The sequence below is a fragment of the Phyllobates terribilis genome, unplaced genomic scaffold (genome assembly GCF_046119375.1).
Source record: "Phyllobates terribilis strain yellow unplaced genomic scaffold, ASM4611937v1 Scaffold_5__5_contigs__length_657084704, whole genome shotgun sequence".
Classification (NCBI taxonomy): Eukaryota; Metazoa; Chordata; class Amphibia; order Anura; family Dendrobatidae; genus Phyllobates; species Phyllobates terribilis.
Window position 1 is genome coordinate 43,367,286 of NW_027362765.1, and position 14,263 is coordinate 43,381,548.

Genomic DNA, 14,263 nt, shown 5'->3' on the forward strand with positions numbered 1-14,263 from the left:
ATGATTGCGCCACAAATTTAATTTCTGGGGCCAAATTGCTTAAGAGCAAGTTGTATAATATTTCAGGTCCAGAAAGGCAGGTCATGAAGCACTATATCTCAGAAAGTCTGTCAAAGAGTCATATCAGACATTACTTGTCTCCGGTTGCAGCAGGGTTTTTCTTTGTTAATAAAAAAGACGGCGGGTTCCGCATGGTTTGGGATCCTTATCCTTTCCCTTTAATTCCAGTTGCCAGTAATAGTTCTCCTTTCATTGATTTATTACTGCCTGACTTTGGACCTGGTTCTGACTATCCACTTGCTCAACCACTCTGCTCTGATCCGCTTTTCTCCTGGTATTCTGACTTCAGACCGTGACATGACTTTGTCTTTGTCCTTATTACATATAACGTGCTCTCTTGGTATCTGACCCTAAAACTTTGACAAACTTGCCTCATGGCTTGTCCGTAAACAGTGGCTACCGTTACATGTACACATCATACACATTGTACACATGGCTTTGCTCCGTATAAGTTGTACACACAAGGCTCCGCTCCATACGCCTCGTACACTTGCGGCTCCGCAGAGCTTGTACACACATGGCGCCTCCATACGCCCCGTACACACACGGCTCCGCTCCGTACACCTCGTACACACGCGGCTCCGCTCCGTACGCCTCGTACACGCGCAGCTCCGCTCCGAACGACCCAAACACAGGTGCCTCCGCTCCATACCCTCATACACGCGCAGTTCTGCTCCGTACATCTCGTAAATGCGCAGCTCCGCTCCGAAAGCCTTGTACACACAAGCTCCGCTCCATACAACTCGTACACACGCCGCTCAGCTTCGTACACACGCGGCTCCGCTCCATACATCCCGTACACACGCGGCTCCGCTCTGTACACACACGGCTCCGCACGCCTCGTACAGACGCAGCTCTGCTCCGCACAACTCGTACAGACGCAGCTCCGCTCCGTACACCTCGTACACACGCGGCTCTACTCCGCACGCCCTGTACACGCGCGGCTCCACTCCGCACGCCCTGTACACCATGTACACAGGCGGCTCCACTCCATACACCTCGTACACACGCTGCTCCGCTCCGCACGCCCCGTACACAGGCGGCTCCGCTCCATACCCTCATACACGCGCAGCTCTGCTCCAAACGCCTTGTACACACACGCTCCGCTCCATACACCTCGTACACACGCGGCTCAGCTTCGCACACCTCGTACACACGCTCCTCCGCTCCGTACACACACGGCTCCACTCCATACACCCTGTACACACGAGGTTCCGCTCCGTACACACACGGCTCCACACGCCTCGTACACACGCAGCTCTGCTCCGCACAACTCGTACACACGCGGCTCCACTCCGCACACACGCGGCTCCGCTCCGTACACCTCGTACACACGCGGCTCCGCTCCGCACACCCCGTACACAGGCGGCTCCGCTCCATACCCTCATACACGCGCAGTTCTGCTCCGTACATCTCGTACATGCGCAGCTCCGCTCCGAAAGCCTTGTACACACAAGCTCCGCTCCATACACCTCGTACACACGCCGCTCAGCTTCGTACAGACGCGGCTCCGCTCCATACATCCCGTACACACGCGGCTCCGCTCCGTACACACACGGCTCCGCACGCCTCGTACAGACGCAGCTCTGCTCCGCACAACTCGTACAGACGCAGCTCCGCTCCGTACACACGCGGCTCCACTCCGCACACCCTGTACACGCGCGGCTCCACTCCGCACACCCTGTACACCATGTACACAGGCGGCTCCACTCCATACACCTCGTACACACGCTGCTCCGCACGCCCCGTACACAGGCGGCTCCGCTCCATACCCTCGTACACGCGCAGCTCTGCTCCAAACGCCTTGTACACACACGCTCCGCTCCATACACCTCGTACACACGCGGCTCAGCTTCGCACACCTCGTACACACGCGGCTCCGCTCCGTACACACACGGCTCCGCACGCTTCGTACACACGCGGCTCCGCTTCATACACCCCGTACACACGAGGTTCCGCTCCGTACACACACGGCTCCGCTCGCCTCGTACACACGCAGCTCTGATCCGCACAACTCGTACACACGCGGCTCCACTCCGCACACACGCGGCTCCGCTCCGTACACCTCGTACACACGCGGCTCCACTCCGCACACCCTGTACACCATGTACACAGGCGGCTCCACACGCCCCGTACACGCGCAGCTCTGCTCCAAACGCCTTGTACACACACGCTCCGCTCCATACACCTCGTACACACGCGGCTCAGCTTCGCACACCTCGTACACACGCGGCTCCGCTCCGTACACACGCGGCTCCGCTCCATACACCCCGTACACACGAGGTTCCGCTCCGTACACACACGGCTCCGCTCGCCTCGTACACACGCAGCTCTGCTCCAAACGCCTTGTACACACACGCTCCGCTCCATACACCTCGTACACATGCGGCTCCGCTCCGTACACACACGGCTCCGCACGCCTCGTACACACGCGGCTCCGCTTCATACACCCCGTACACACGAGGTTCCGCTCCGTACACACACGGCTCCGCTCGCCTCGTACACACGCAGCTCTGATCCGCACAACTCGTACACACGCGGCTCCACTCCGCACACACGCGGCTCCGCTCCGTACACCTCGTACACACGCGGCTCCACTCCGCACACCCTGTACACCATGTACACAGGCGGCTCCACACGCCCCGTACACGCGCAGCTCTGCTCCAAACGCCTTGTACACACACGCTCCGCTCCATACACCTCGTACACACGCGGCTCAGCTTCGCACACCTCGTACACACGCGGCTCCGCTCCGTACACACGCGGCTCCGCTCCATACACCCCGTACACACGAGGTTCCGCTCCGTACACACACGGCTCCGCTCGCCTCGTACACACGCAGCTCTGCTCCAAACGCCTTGTACACACACGCTCCGCTCCATACACCTCGTACACATGCGGCTCCGCTCCGTACACACACGGCTCCGCACGCCTCGTACACACGCGGCTCCACTCCATACACCCCGTACACACGAGGTTCCGCTCCGTACACACACGGCTCCGCTCGCCTCGTACACACGCGGCTCTGCTCCGCACAACTCGTACACACGCGGCTCCACTCCGCACACACGCGGCTCCGCTCCGCACACCTCGTACACACGTGGCTCCGCTCCGCACGCCCCGTACACAGGCGGCTCCGCTCCATACCCTCGTACACGCGCAGCTCTGCTCCAAACGCCTTGTACACACACGCTCCGCTCCGTACACCTCGTACACACGCAGTTCTGCTCCGTACACCTCGTACACACGCGGCTCAGCTCCGTACACCTCGTACACACGCTGCTCTGCTCCGTACACCTCGTACACACGCGGCTCTGCTCCGTACACCTCGTACACACGCGGCTCTGCTCCGTACACCTCGTACACACGCGGCTCTGCTCCGTACACCTCGTACACACACACGGCTCTGCTCCGTACACCTCGTACACACACGGCTCTGCTCCGTACACCTCGTACACACACGGCTCTGCTCCGTAAACCTCGTACACACACGGCTCTGCTCCGTACACCTCGTACACACACGGCTCTGCTCCGTACACCTCGTACACACACGGCTCTGCTCCGTACACCTCGTACACACACGGCTCTGCTCCGTACACCTCGTACACACACGGCTCTGCTCCGTACACCTCGTACACACACGGCTCCGCTCCGTACACCTCGTACACACACGGCTCCGCTCCGTACACCTCGTACACACACGGCTCCGCTCCGTACACCTCGTACACACGCGGCTCCGCTCCGTACACCTCGTACACACGCGGCTCCGCTCCGTACACCTCGTACACACGCGGCTCTGCTCCGTATACATCGTACACACGCGGCTCTGCTCCGTACACACGCTGCTCTGCTCCGTACACCTCGTACACACGCGGCTCTGCTCCGTACACCTCGAACACACGCGGCTCTGCTCCGTACACCTCGTACACACGCGGCTCCGCTCCGTACACCTCGTACACACGCGGCTCCGCTCCGCACACCTCGTACACACGCGGCTCCGCTCCGTACACCTCGTACACACGCGGCTCCGCTCCGCACACCTCGTACTCACGCGGCTCTGCTACATCCACACTGTAAACCCCTCCTGACCCCACACATAACCTTCACCTCATCCAGCACCATGACAACCAGCACAGCAGAGTCCTGCATCCACTGAGGCCCCTGATCATGTGACCCCTGACTCCTCCCCTCCTGTGACCTCATCACAGGTCCTGTGCGCACAGAACAGCCATATATGTGGTGGCGGCTCTGCAGGTGGAGGTATGTGGAGACCCCATTACTGGGCGCAGGGGGCATTAACCCCTCCATTCCCAGAGATAGTGCCCCCCTCCCCCAGTTCTGCCATGTGTATATGTACAGTAATATAACCCTGGATGTGCTCATGTATACAGGGGACATTAACCCCTCCATTCCCGGAGATAGTGCGCCCTTCCCCCAGTTCTGCCATGTGTATATGTATAGTAATATAATGCTGGATGTGCTCATGTATACAGGGGGCATTAACCCCTCCATTCCTGGAGATAGTGCCCCCCTTCCCCCAGTTCTGCCATGTGTATATGTACAGTAATATAACGCTGGATGTGCTCATGTATACAGGGGTCATTAACCCCTCCATTCCTGGAGATAGTGCCCCCTCCCCCCAGTTCTGCCATATGTATATGTACAGTAATATAACGCTGGATGTGCTCATGTATACAGGGGACATTAACCCCTCCATTCCCGGAGATAGTGCCCCCTTCCCCCAGTTCTGCCATGTGTATATGTACAGTAATATAACGCTGGATGTGCTCATGTATACAGGGGACATTAACCCCTCCATTCCCGGAGATAGTGCCCCCTCCCCCCAGTTCTGCCATGTGTATATGTGCAGTAATATAACGCTGGATGTGCTCATGTATACAGGGGGCATTAACCCCTCCATTCCCGGAGATAGTGCCCCCTTCCCCCAGTTCTGCCATGTGTATATGTACAGTAATATAACGCTGGATGTGCTCATGTATACAGGGGGCATTAACCCCTCCATTCCCGGAGATAGTGCCCCCTTCCCCCAGTTCTGCCATGTGTATATGTACAGTAATATAACGCTGGATGTGCTCATGTATACAGGGGGCATTAACCCCTCCATTCCCGGAGATAGTGCCCCCTCCCCCCAGTTCTGCCATGTGTATATGTGCAGTAATATAACGCTGGATGTGCTCATGTATACAGGGGGCATTAACCCCTCCATTCCCGGAGATAGTGCCCCCTTCCCCCAGTTCTGCCATGTGTATATGTACAGTAATATAACACTGGATGTGCTCATGTGTACAGGGGGCATTAACCCCTCCATTCCCGGAGATAGTGCCCCCTTCCCCCAGTTCTGCCATGTGTATATGTACAGTAATATAACGCTGGATGTGCTCATGTGTACAGGGGGCATTAACCCCTCCATTCCTGGAGATAGTGGCCCCTTCCCCCAGTTCTGCCATGTGTATATGTACAGTAATATAACGCTGGATGTGCTCATGTGTACAGGGGGCATTAACCCCTCCATTCCTGGAGATAGTGCCCCCTTCCCCCAGTTCTGCCATGTGTATATGTACAGTAATATAACGCTGGATGTGCTCATGTGTACAGGGGGCATTAACCCCTCCATTCCTGGAGATAGTGCCCCCTTCCCCCAGTTCTGTCATGTGTATATGTGCAGTAATATAACGCTGGATGTGCTCATGTATACAGGGGACATTAACCCCTCCATTCCCGGAGATAGTGCCCCCTCCCCCAGTTCTGCTATGTGTATATGTACAGTAATATAACGCTGGATGTGCTCATGTATACAGGGGGCATTAACCCCTCCATTCCCGGAGATAGTGCCCCCCTCCCCCAGTCCTGCCATGTGTATATGTACAGTAATATAACGCTGGATGTGCTCATGTATACCGGGGGCATTAACCCCTCCATTCCCGGAGATAATGCCCCTTCCCCCAGTTCTGCCATGTGTATATGTACAGTATATAACGCTGGATGTGCTCATGTATACAGGGGACATTAACCTCTCCATTCCCGGAGATAGTGCCCCCTTCCCCCAGTTCTGCCATGTGTATATGTACAGTAATATAACGCTGGATGTGCTCATGTATGCAGGGGGCATTAACCCCTCCATTCCCGGAGATAGTGCCCCCTCCCCCCAGTTCTGCCATGTGTATATGTACAGTAATATAACGCTGGATGTGCTCATGTATGCAGGGGGCATTAACCCCTCCATTCCCGGAGATAGTGCCCCCTCCCCCCAGTTCTGTCATGTGTATATGTACAGTAATATAACGCTGGATGTGCTCATGTATACAGGGGACATTAACCCCTCCATTCCCGGAGATAGTGCCCCCTCCCCCCAGTTCTGCCATGTGTATATGTACAGTAATATAACGCTGGATGTGCTCATGTATGCAGGGGGCATTAAGCCCTCCATTCCCGGAGATAGTGCCCCCTCCCCCCAGTTCTGCCATGTGTATATGTACAGTAATATAACGCTGGATGTGCTCATGTATACAGAGGGCACTAACCCCTCCATTCCTGGAGATAGTGCCCCCTCCCCCCAGTTCTGCCATGTGTATATGTACAGTAATATAGCACTGGATGTGCTCATGTATACAGGGGGCATTAACCCCTCCATTCCCGGAGATAGTGCCCCCCTCCCCCAGTCCTGCCATGTGTATATGTACAGTAATATAACGCTGGATGTGCTCATGTATACCGGGGGCATTAACCCCTCCATTCCCGGAGATAATGCCCCTTCCCCCAGTTCTGCCATGTGTATATGTACAGTATATAACGCTGGATGTGCTCATGTATACAGGGGACATTAACCTCTCCATTCCCGGAGATAGTGCCCCCTTCCCCCAGTTCTGCCATGTGTATATGTACAGTAATATAACGCTGGATGTGCTCATGTATACAGGAGACATTAACCCCTCCATTCCCGGAGATATTGCCCCCTTCCCCCAGTTCTACCATGTGTATATGTACAGTAATATAACGCTGGATGTGCTCATGTGTACAGGGGGCATTAACCCCTCCATTCCTGGAGATAGTGGCCCCTTCCCCCAGTTCTGCCATGTGTATATGTGCAGTAATATAACGCTGGATGTGCTCATGTATACAGGGGACATTAACCCCTCCATTCCCGGAGATAGTGCCCCCTCCCCCAGTTCTGCTATGTGTATATGTACAGTAATATAACGCTGGATGTGCTCATGTATACAGGGGGCATTAACCCCTCCATTCCCGGAGATAGTGCCCCCCTCCCCCAGTCCTGCCATGTGTATATGTACAGTAATATAACGCTGGATGTGCTCATGTATACCGGGGGCATTAACCCCTCCATTCCCGGAGATAATGCCCCTTCCCCCAGTTCTGCCATGTGTATATGTACAGTATATAACGCTGGATGTGCTCATGTATACAGGGGACATTAACCTCTCCATTCCCGGAGATAGTGCCCCCTTCCCCCAGTTCTGCCGTGTGTATATGTACAGTAATATAACGCTGGATGTGCTCATGTATGCAGGGGGCATTAACCCCTCCATTCCCGGAGATAGTGCCCCCTCCCCCCAGTTCTGCCATGTGTATATGTACAGTAATATAACGCTGGATGTGCTCATGTATGCAGGGGGCATTAACCCCTCCATTCCCGGAGATAGTGCCCCCTCCCCCCAGTTCTGTCATGTGTATATGTACAGTAATATAACGCTGGATGTGCTCATGTATACAGGGGACATTAACCCCTCCATTCCCGGAGATAGTGCCCCCTCCCCCCAGTTCTGCCATGTGTATATGTACAGTAATATAACGCTGGATGTGCTCATGTATGCAGGGGGCATTAACCCCTCCATTCCCGGAGATAGTGCCCCCTCCCCCCAGTTCTGCCATGTGTATATGTACAGTAATATAACGCTGGATGTGCTCATGTATACAGAGGGCACTAACCCCTCCATTCCTGGAGATAGTGCCCCCTCCCCCCAGTTCTGCCATGTGTATATGTACAGTAATATAGCGCTGGATGTGCTCATGTATACAGGGGGCATTAACCCCTCCATTCCCGGAGATAGTGCCCCCCTCCCCCAGTCCTGCCATGTGTATATGTACAGTAATATAACGCTGGATGTGCTCATGTATACCGGGGGCATTAACCCCTCCATTCCCGGAGATAATGCCCCTTCCCCCAGTTCTGCCATGTGTATATGTACAGTATATAACGCTGGATGTGCTCATGTATACAGGGGACATTAACCTCTCCATTCCCGGAGATAGTGCCCCCTTCCCCCAGTTCTGCCATGTGTATATGTACAGTAATATAACGCTGGATGTGCTCATGTATGCAGGGGGCATTAACCCCTCCATTCCCGGAGATAGTGCCCCCTCCCCCCAGTTCTGCCATGTGTATATGTACAGTAATATAACGCTGGATGTGCTCATGTATGCAGGGGGCATTAACCCCTCCATTCCCGGAGATAGTGCCCCCTCCCCCCAGTTCTGTCATGTGTATATGTACAGTAATATAACGCTGGATGTGCTCATGTATACAGGGGGCATTAACCCCTCCATTCCCGGAGATAGTGCCCCCATCCCCCAGTTCTGCCATGTGTATATGTACAGTAATATAACGCTGGATGTGCTCATGTATACAGGGGGCATTAACCCCTCCATTCCCGGAGATAGTGCCCCCATCCCCCAGTTCTGCCATGTGTATATGTACAGTAATATAACGCTGGATGTGCTCATGTATACAGGGGGCATTAACCCCTCCATTCCCGGAGATAGTGCCCCCATCCCCCAGTTCTGCCATGTGTATATGTACAGTAATATAACGCTGGATGTGCTCATGTATACAGGGGACATTAACCCCTCCATTCCTGGAGATAGTGCCCCCTTCCCCCAGTTCTGCCATGTGTATATGTACAGTAATATAACGCTGGATGTGCTCATGTATACAGGGGGCATTAACCCCTCCATTCCCGGAGATAGTGCCCCCCTTCCCCCAGTTCTGCCATGTGTATATGTACAGTAATATAACGCTGGATGTGTTCATGTATACAGGGGACATTAACCCCTCCATTCCCGCAGATAGTGCCCCCTCCCCCAGTTCTGCCATGTGTATATGTACAGTAATATAATGCTGGATGTGTTCATGTATACAGGGGACATTAACCCCTCCATTCCCGGAGATAATGCCCCCCTTCCCCCAGTTCTGCCATGTGTATATGTACAGTAATATAATGCTGGATGTGCTCATGTATACAGGGGGCATTAACCCCTCCATTCCCGGAGATAGTGCCCCCCTTCCCCCAGTTCAGCCATGTGTATATGTACAGTAATATAACGCTGGATGTGCTCATGTATACAGGGGGCATTAACCCCTCCATTCCCGGAGATAGTGCCCCCCTCCCCCCAGTTCTGCCATGTGTACATGTACAGTAATATAACGCTGGATGTGCTCATGTATACAGGGGGCATTAACCCCTCCATTCCCGGAGATAGTGCCCCCCCTTCCCCCAGTTCTGCCATGTGTATATGTACAGTAATATAACGCTGGATGTGCTCATGTATACAGGGGGCATTAACCCCTCCATTCCCGGAGATAGTGCCCCCCTCCCCCCAGTTCTGCCATGTGTATATGTACAGTAATATAACGCTGGAAGTGCTCATGTATACAGGGGGCATTAACCCCTCCATTCCCGGAGATAGTGCCCCCCCTTCCCCCAGTTCTGCCATGTGTATATGTACAGTAATATAACGCTGGATGTGCTCATGTATACAGGGGGCATTAACCCCTCCATTCCCGGAGATAGTGCCCCCCTCCCCCAGTTCTGCCATGTGTATATGTACAGTAATATAACGCTGGATGTGCTCATGTATACAGGGGACATTAACCCCTCCATTCCCGCAGATAGTGCCCCCCTCCCCCAGTTCTGCCATGTGTATATGTACAGTAATATAATGCTGGATGTGCTCATGTATACAGGGGGCATTAACCCCTCCATTCCTGGAGATAGTGCCCTCTTCCCCCAGTTCTGCCATGTGTATATGTACAGTAATATAATGCTGGATGTGCTCATGTATACAGGGGACATTAACCCCTCCATTCCCGGAGATAGTGCCCCCCCTTCCCCCAGTTCTGCCATGTGTATATGTACAGTAATATAATGCTGTATGTGCTCATGTATACAGGGGGCATTAACCCCTCCATTCCCGGAGATAGTGCCCCCCTTCCCCCAGTTCTGCCATGTGTATATGTACAGTAATATAATGCTGGATGTGCTCATGTATACAGGGGACATTAACCCCTCCATTCCCGGAGATAGTGCCCCCCTTCCCCCAGTTCTGCCATGTGTATATGTACAGTAATATAACGCTGGATGTGCTCATGTATACAGGGGGCATTAACCCCTCCATTCCCGGAGATAGTGCCCCCCCTTCCCCCAGTTCTGCCATGTGTATATGTACAGTAATATAACGCTGGATGTACTCATGTATACAGGGGGCATTAACCCCTCCATTCCTGGAGATAGTGCCCCCTTCCCCCAGTTCCGCCATGTGTATATGTACAGTAATATAACACTGGATGTGCTCATGTATACAGGGGGGCATTAACCCCTCCGTTCCCAGAGATATTGCCCCCTTCCCCCAGTTCTACCATGTGTATATGTACAGTAATATAACGCTGGATGTGCTCATGTATACAGGGGACATTAACCCCTCCATTCCTGGAGATAGTGCCCCCTTCCCCCAGTTCCGCCATGTGTATATGTACAGTAATATAACACTGGATGTGCTCATGTATACAGGGGGGCATTAACCCCTCCGTTCCCAGAGATATTGCCCCCTTCCCCCAGTTCTACCATGTGTATATGTACAGTAATATAATGCTGGATGTGCTCATGTATATAGGGGGCATTAACCCCTCCATTCCTGGAGATAGTGACCCCTCCCCCAGTTCTGCCATGTGTATATGTACAGTAATATAACACTGGATGTGCTCATGTATACAGGGGACATTAACCCCTCCATTCCTGGAGATAGTGCCCCTTCCCCCAGTTCTGCCATGTGTATATGTATAGTAATATAACGCTGGATGTGCTCATGTATACAGGGGACATTAACCCCTCCATTCCCGGAGATAGTGCCCCCCTTCCCCCAGTTCTGCCATGTGTATATGTACAGTAATATAACACTGGATGTGCTCATGTATACAGGGGACCTTAACCCCTCCATTCCCGGAGATAGTGCCCCCTTCCCCCAGTTCTGCCATGTGTATATGTACAGTAATATAACGCTGGAGGTGCTCATGTATACAGGGGACATTAACCCCTCCATTCCCGGAGATAGTGCCCCCTCCCCCAGTTCTGCCATGTATATATGTACAGTAATATAACGCTGGTTGTGCTCATGTATATAGGGGGCATTAACCCCTCCATTCCTGGAGATAGTGGCCCCTTCCCCCAGTTCTGCCATGTGTATATGTACAGTAATATAACGCTGGATGTGCTCATGTATACAGGGGACATTAACCCCTTCATTCCCGGAGATAGTGCCCCCCTTACCCCAGTTCTGCCATGTGTATATGTATAGTAATATAACGCTGGATGTGCTCATGTATACAGGAGGCATTAACCCCTTCATTCCCGGAGATAGTGCCCCCCTTACCCCAGTTCTGCCATGTTTATATGTATAGTAATATAACGCTGGATGTGCTCATGTATACACGGGGCATTAACCCCTCCATTCCTGGAGATAGTGCCCCCTTCCCCCAGTTCTGCCATGTGTATATGTACAGTAATATAACGCTGGATGTGCTCATGTATACAGGGGGCATTAACCCCTCCATTCCCGGAGATAGTGCCCCCTCCCCCCAGTTCTGCCATGTGTATATGTACAGTAATATAACGCTGGATGTGCTCATGTATACAGGGGGCATTAACCCCTCCATTCCCGGAGATAGTGCCCCCTCCCCCCAGTTCTGCCATGTGTATATGTACAGTAATATAACGCTGGATGTGCTCATGTATACAGGGGGCATTAACCCCTCCATTCCCGGAGATAGTGCCCCCTTCCCCCAGTTCTGCCATGTGTATATGTACAGTAATATAACACTGGATGTGATCATGTATACAGGGGACATTAACCCCTTCATTCCCGGAGATAGTGCCCCCTTCCCCCAGTTCTGCCATGTGTATATGTACAGTAATATAACACTGGATGTGCTCATGTATACAGGGGACATTAACCCCTCCATTCCTGGAGATAGTGCCCCTTCCCCCAGTTCTGCCATGTGTATATGTATAGTAATATAACGCTGGATGTGCTCATGTATACAGGGGACATTAACCCCTCCATACCCGGAGATAGTGCCCCCCTTCCCCCAGTTCTGCCATGTGTATATGTACAGTAATATAACACTGGATGTGCTCATGTATACAGGGGACCTTAACCCCTCCATTCCCGGAGATAGTGCCCCCTTCCCCCAGTTCTGCCATGTGTATATGTACAGTAATATAACGCTGGAGGTGCTCATGTATACAGGGGACATTAACCCCTCCATTCCCGGAGATAGTGCCCCCTCCCCCAGTTCTGCCATGTATATATGTACAGTAATATAACGCTGGTTGTGCTCATGTATATAGGGGGCATTAACCCCTCCATTCCTGGAGATAGTGGCCCCTTCCCCCAGTTCTACCATGTGTATATGTACAGTAATATAACGCTGGATGTGCTCATGTATACAGGGGACATTAACCCCTTCATTCCCGGAGATAGTGCCCCCCTTACCCCAGTTCTGCCATGTGTATATGTATAGTAATATAACGCTGGATGTGCTCATGTATACAGGAGGCATTAACCCCTTCATTCCCGGAGATAGTGCCCCCCTTACCCCAGTTCTGCCATGTTTATATGTATAGTAATATAACGCTGGATGTGCTCATGTATACACGGGGCATTAACCCCTCCATTCCTGGAGATAGTGCCCCCTTCCCCCAGTTCTGCCATGTGTATATGTACAGTAATATAACGCTGGATGTGCTCATGTATACAGGGGGCATTAACCCCTCCATTCCCGGAGATAGTGCCCCCTCCCCCCAGTTCTGCCATGTGTATATGTACAGTAATATAACGCTGGATGTGCTCATGTATACAGGGGGCATTAACCCCTCCATTCCCGGAGATAGTGCCCCCTTCCCCCAGTTCTGCCATGTGTATATGTACAGTAATATAACACTGGATGTGATCATGTATACAGGGGACATTAACCCCTTCATTCCCGGAGATAGTGCCCCCTTCCCCCAGTTCTGCCATGTGTATATGTACAGTAATATAACACTGGATGTGCTCATGTATACAGGGGACATTAACCCCTCCATTCCTGGAGATAGTGCCCCCTTCCCCCAGTTCTGCCATGTGCATATGTACAGTAATATAACGCTGGATGTGCTCATGTATACAGGGGGCATTAACCCCTCCATTCCCGGAGATAGTGCCCCCCCTCCCCCAGTTCTGCCATGTGTATATGTACAGTAATATAACGCTGGATGTGCTCATGTATGCAGGGGACATTAACCCTCCGTTGCTGAGGTGATTTCGGGGGATTGGTGCTGCAGTATTTTCCTCCGTTTCCAGTGATGTAGATTCGGAGCCGGCGGTTTGGATAGAACAGACACATATCGCACACTGCGCCCCCTCCGTCCCCCTGAGAATGAATAACATGAGGTCTCCCTTCTGACATTCAGTCGTGGATATTACAATCTATCTACCACATGAGAAGCCGATCAGAAGCGACAATTCCCCACATGTGATCATCACTGAGACAATCTCACACCGCTCTCTGCACTGATAACCAGACTGCGGCTTCAGATTTATGTGAGGTCTAAAATTAGTTGGATTTAATAGTAGATGAAGAAAAAAATCCAAAATGCTATAAAATTATAAAAATAGTAATATTCACATTAACCATCTCTTGCCGTTCTCGCTCCAATGCTGCTAGAATCCCCTCCAGTCTCTGTACTTTCTTCTTGGTCTGGAGAAACCTGACCCCTGCAGCCAATCAGTGTCTGAAGAAGTGACCAACAGACAGTGATTGAGAAAATGGAGAAGCTGTCTTCTCAACATGACATGAATGTCTTACTGTCTTTAAGAGAAGAGAACATCTACATGATACATCTCATCACAAGTT

The 14,263-nt window shown here is 52.6% G+C and overlaps 1 protein-coding gene across 1 annotated transcript in view; it reads left to right on the top strand.

Annotated features, from left to right (window-relative positions):
• Positions 1 to 14,263, top strand: part of LOC141270660 (uncharacterized) — a 741,199-nt gene that overhangs the window by 188,975 nt on the left and 537,961 nt on the right. The gene's annotated exons all lie outside the window — the stretch shown is intronic.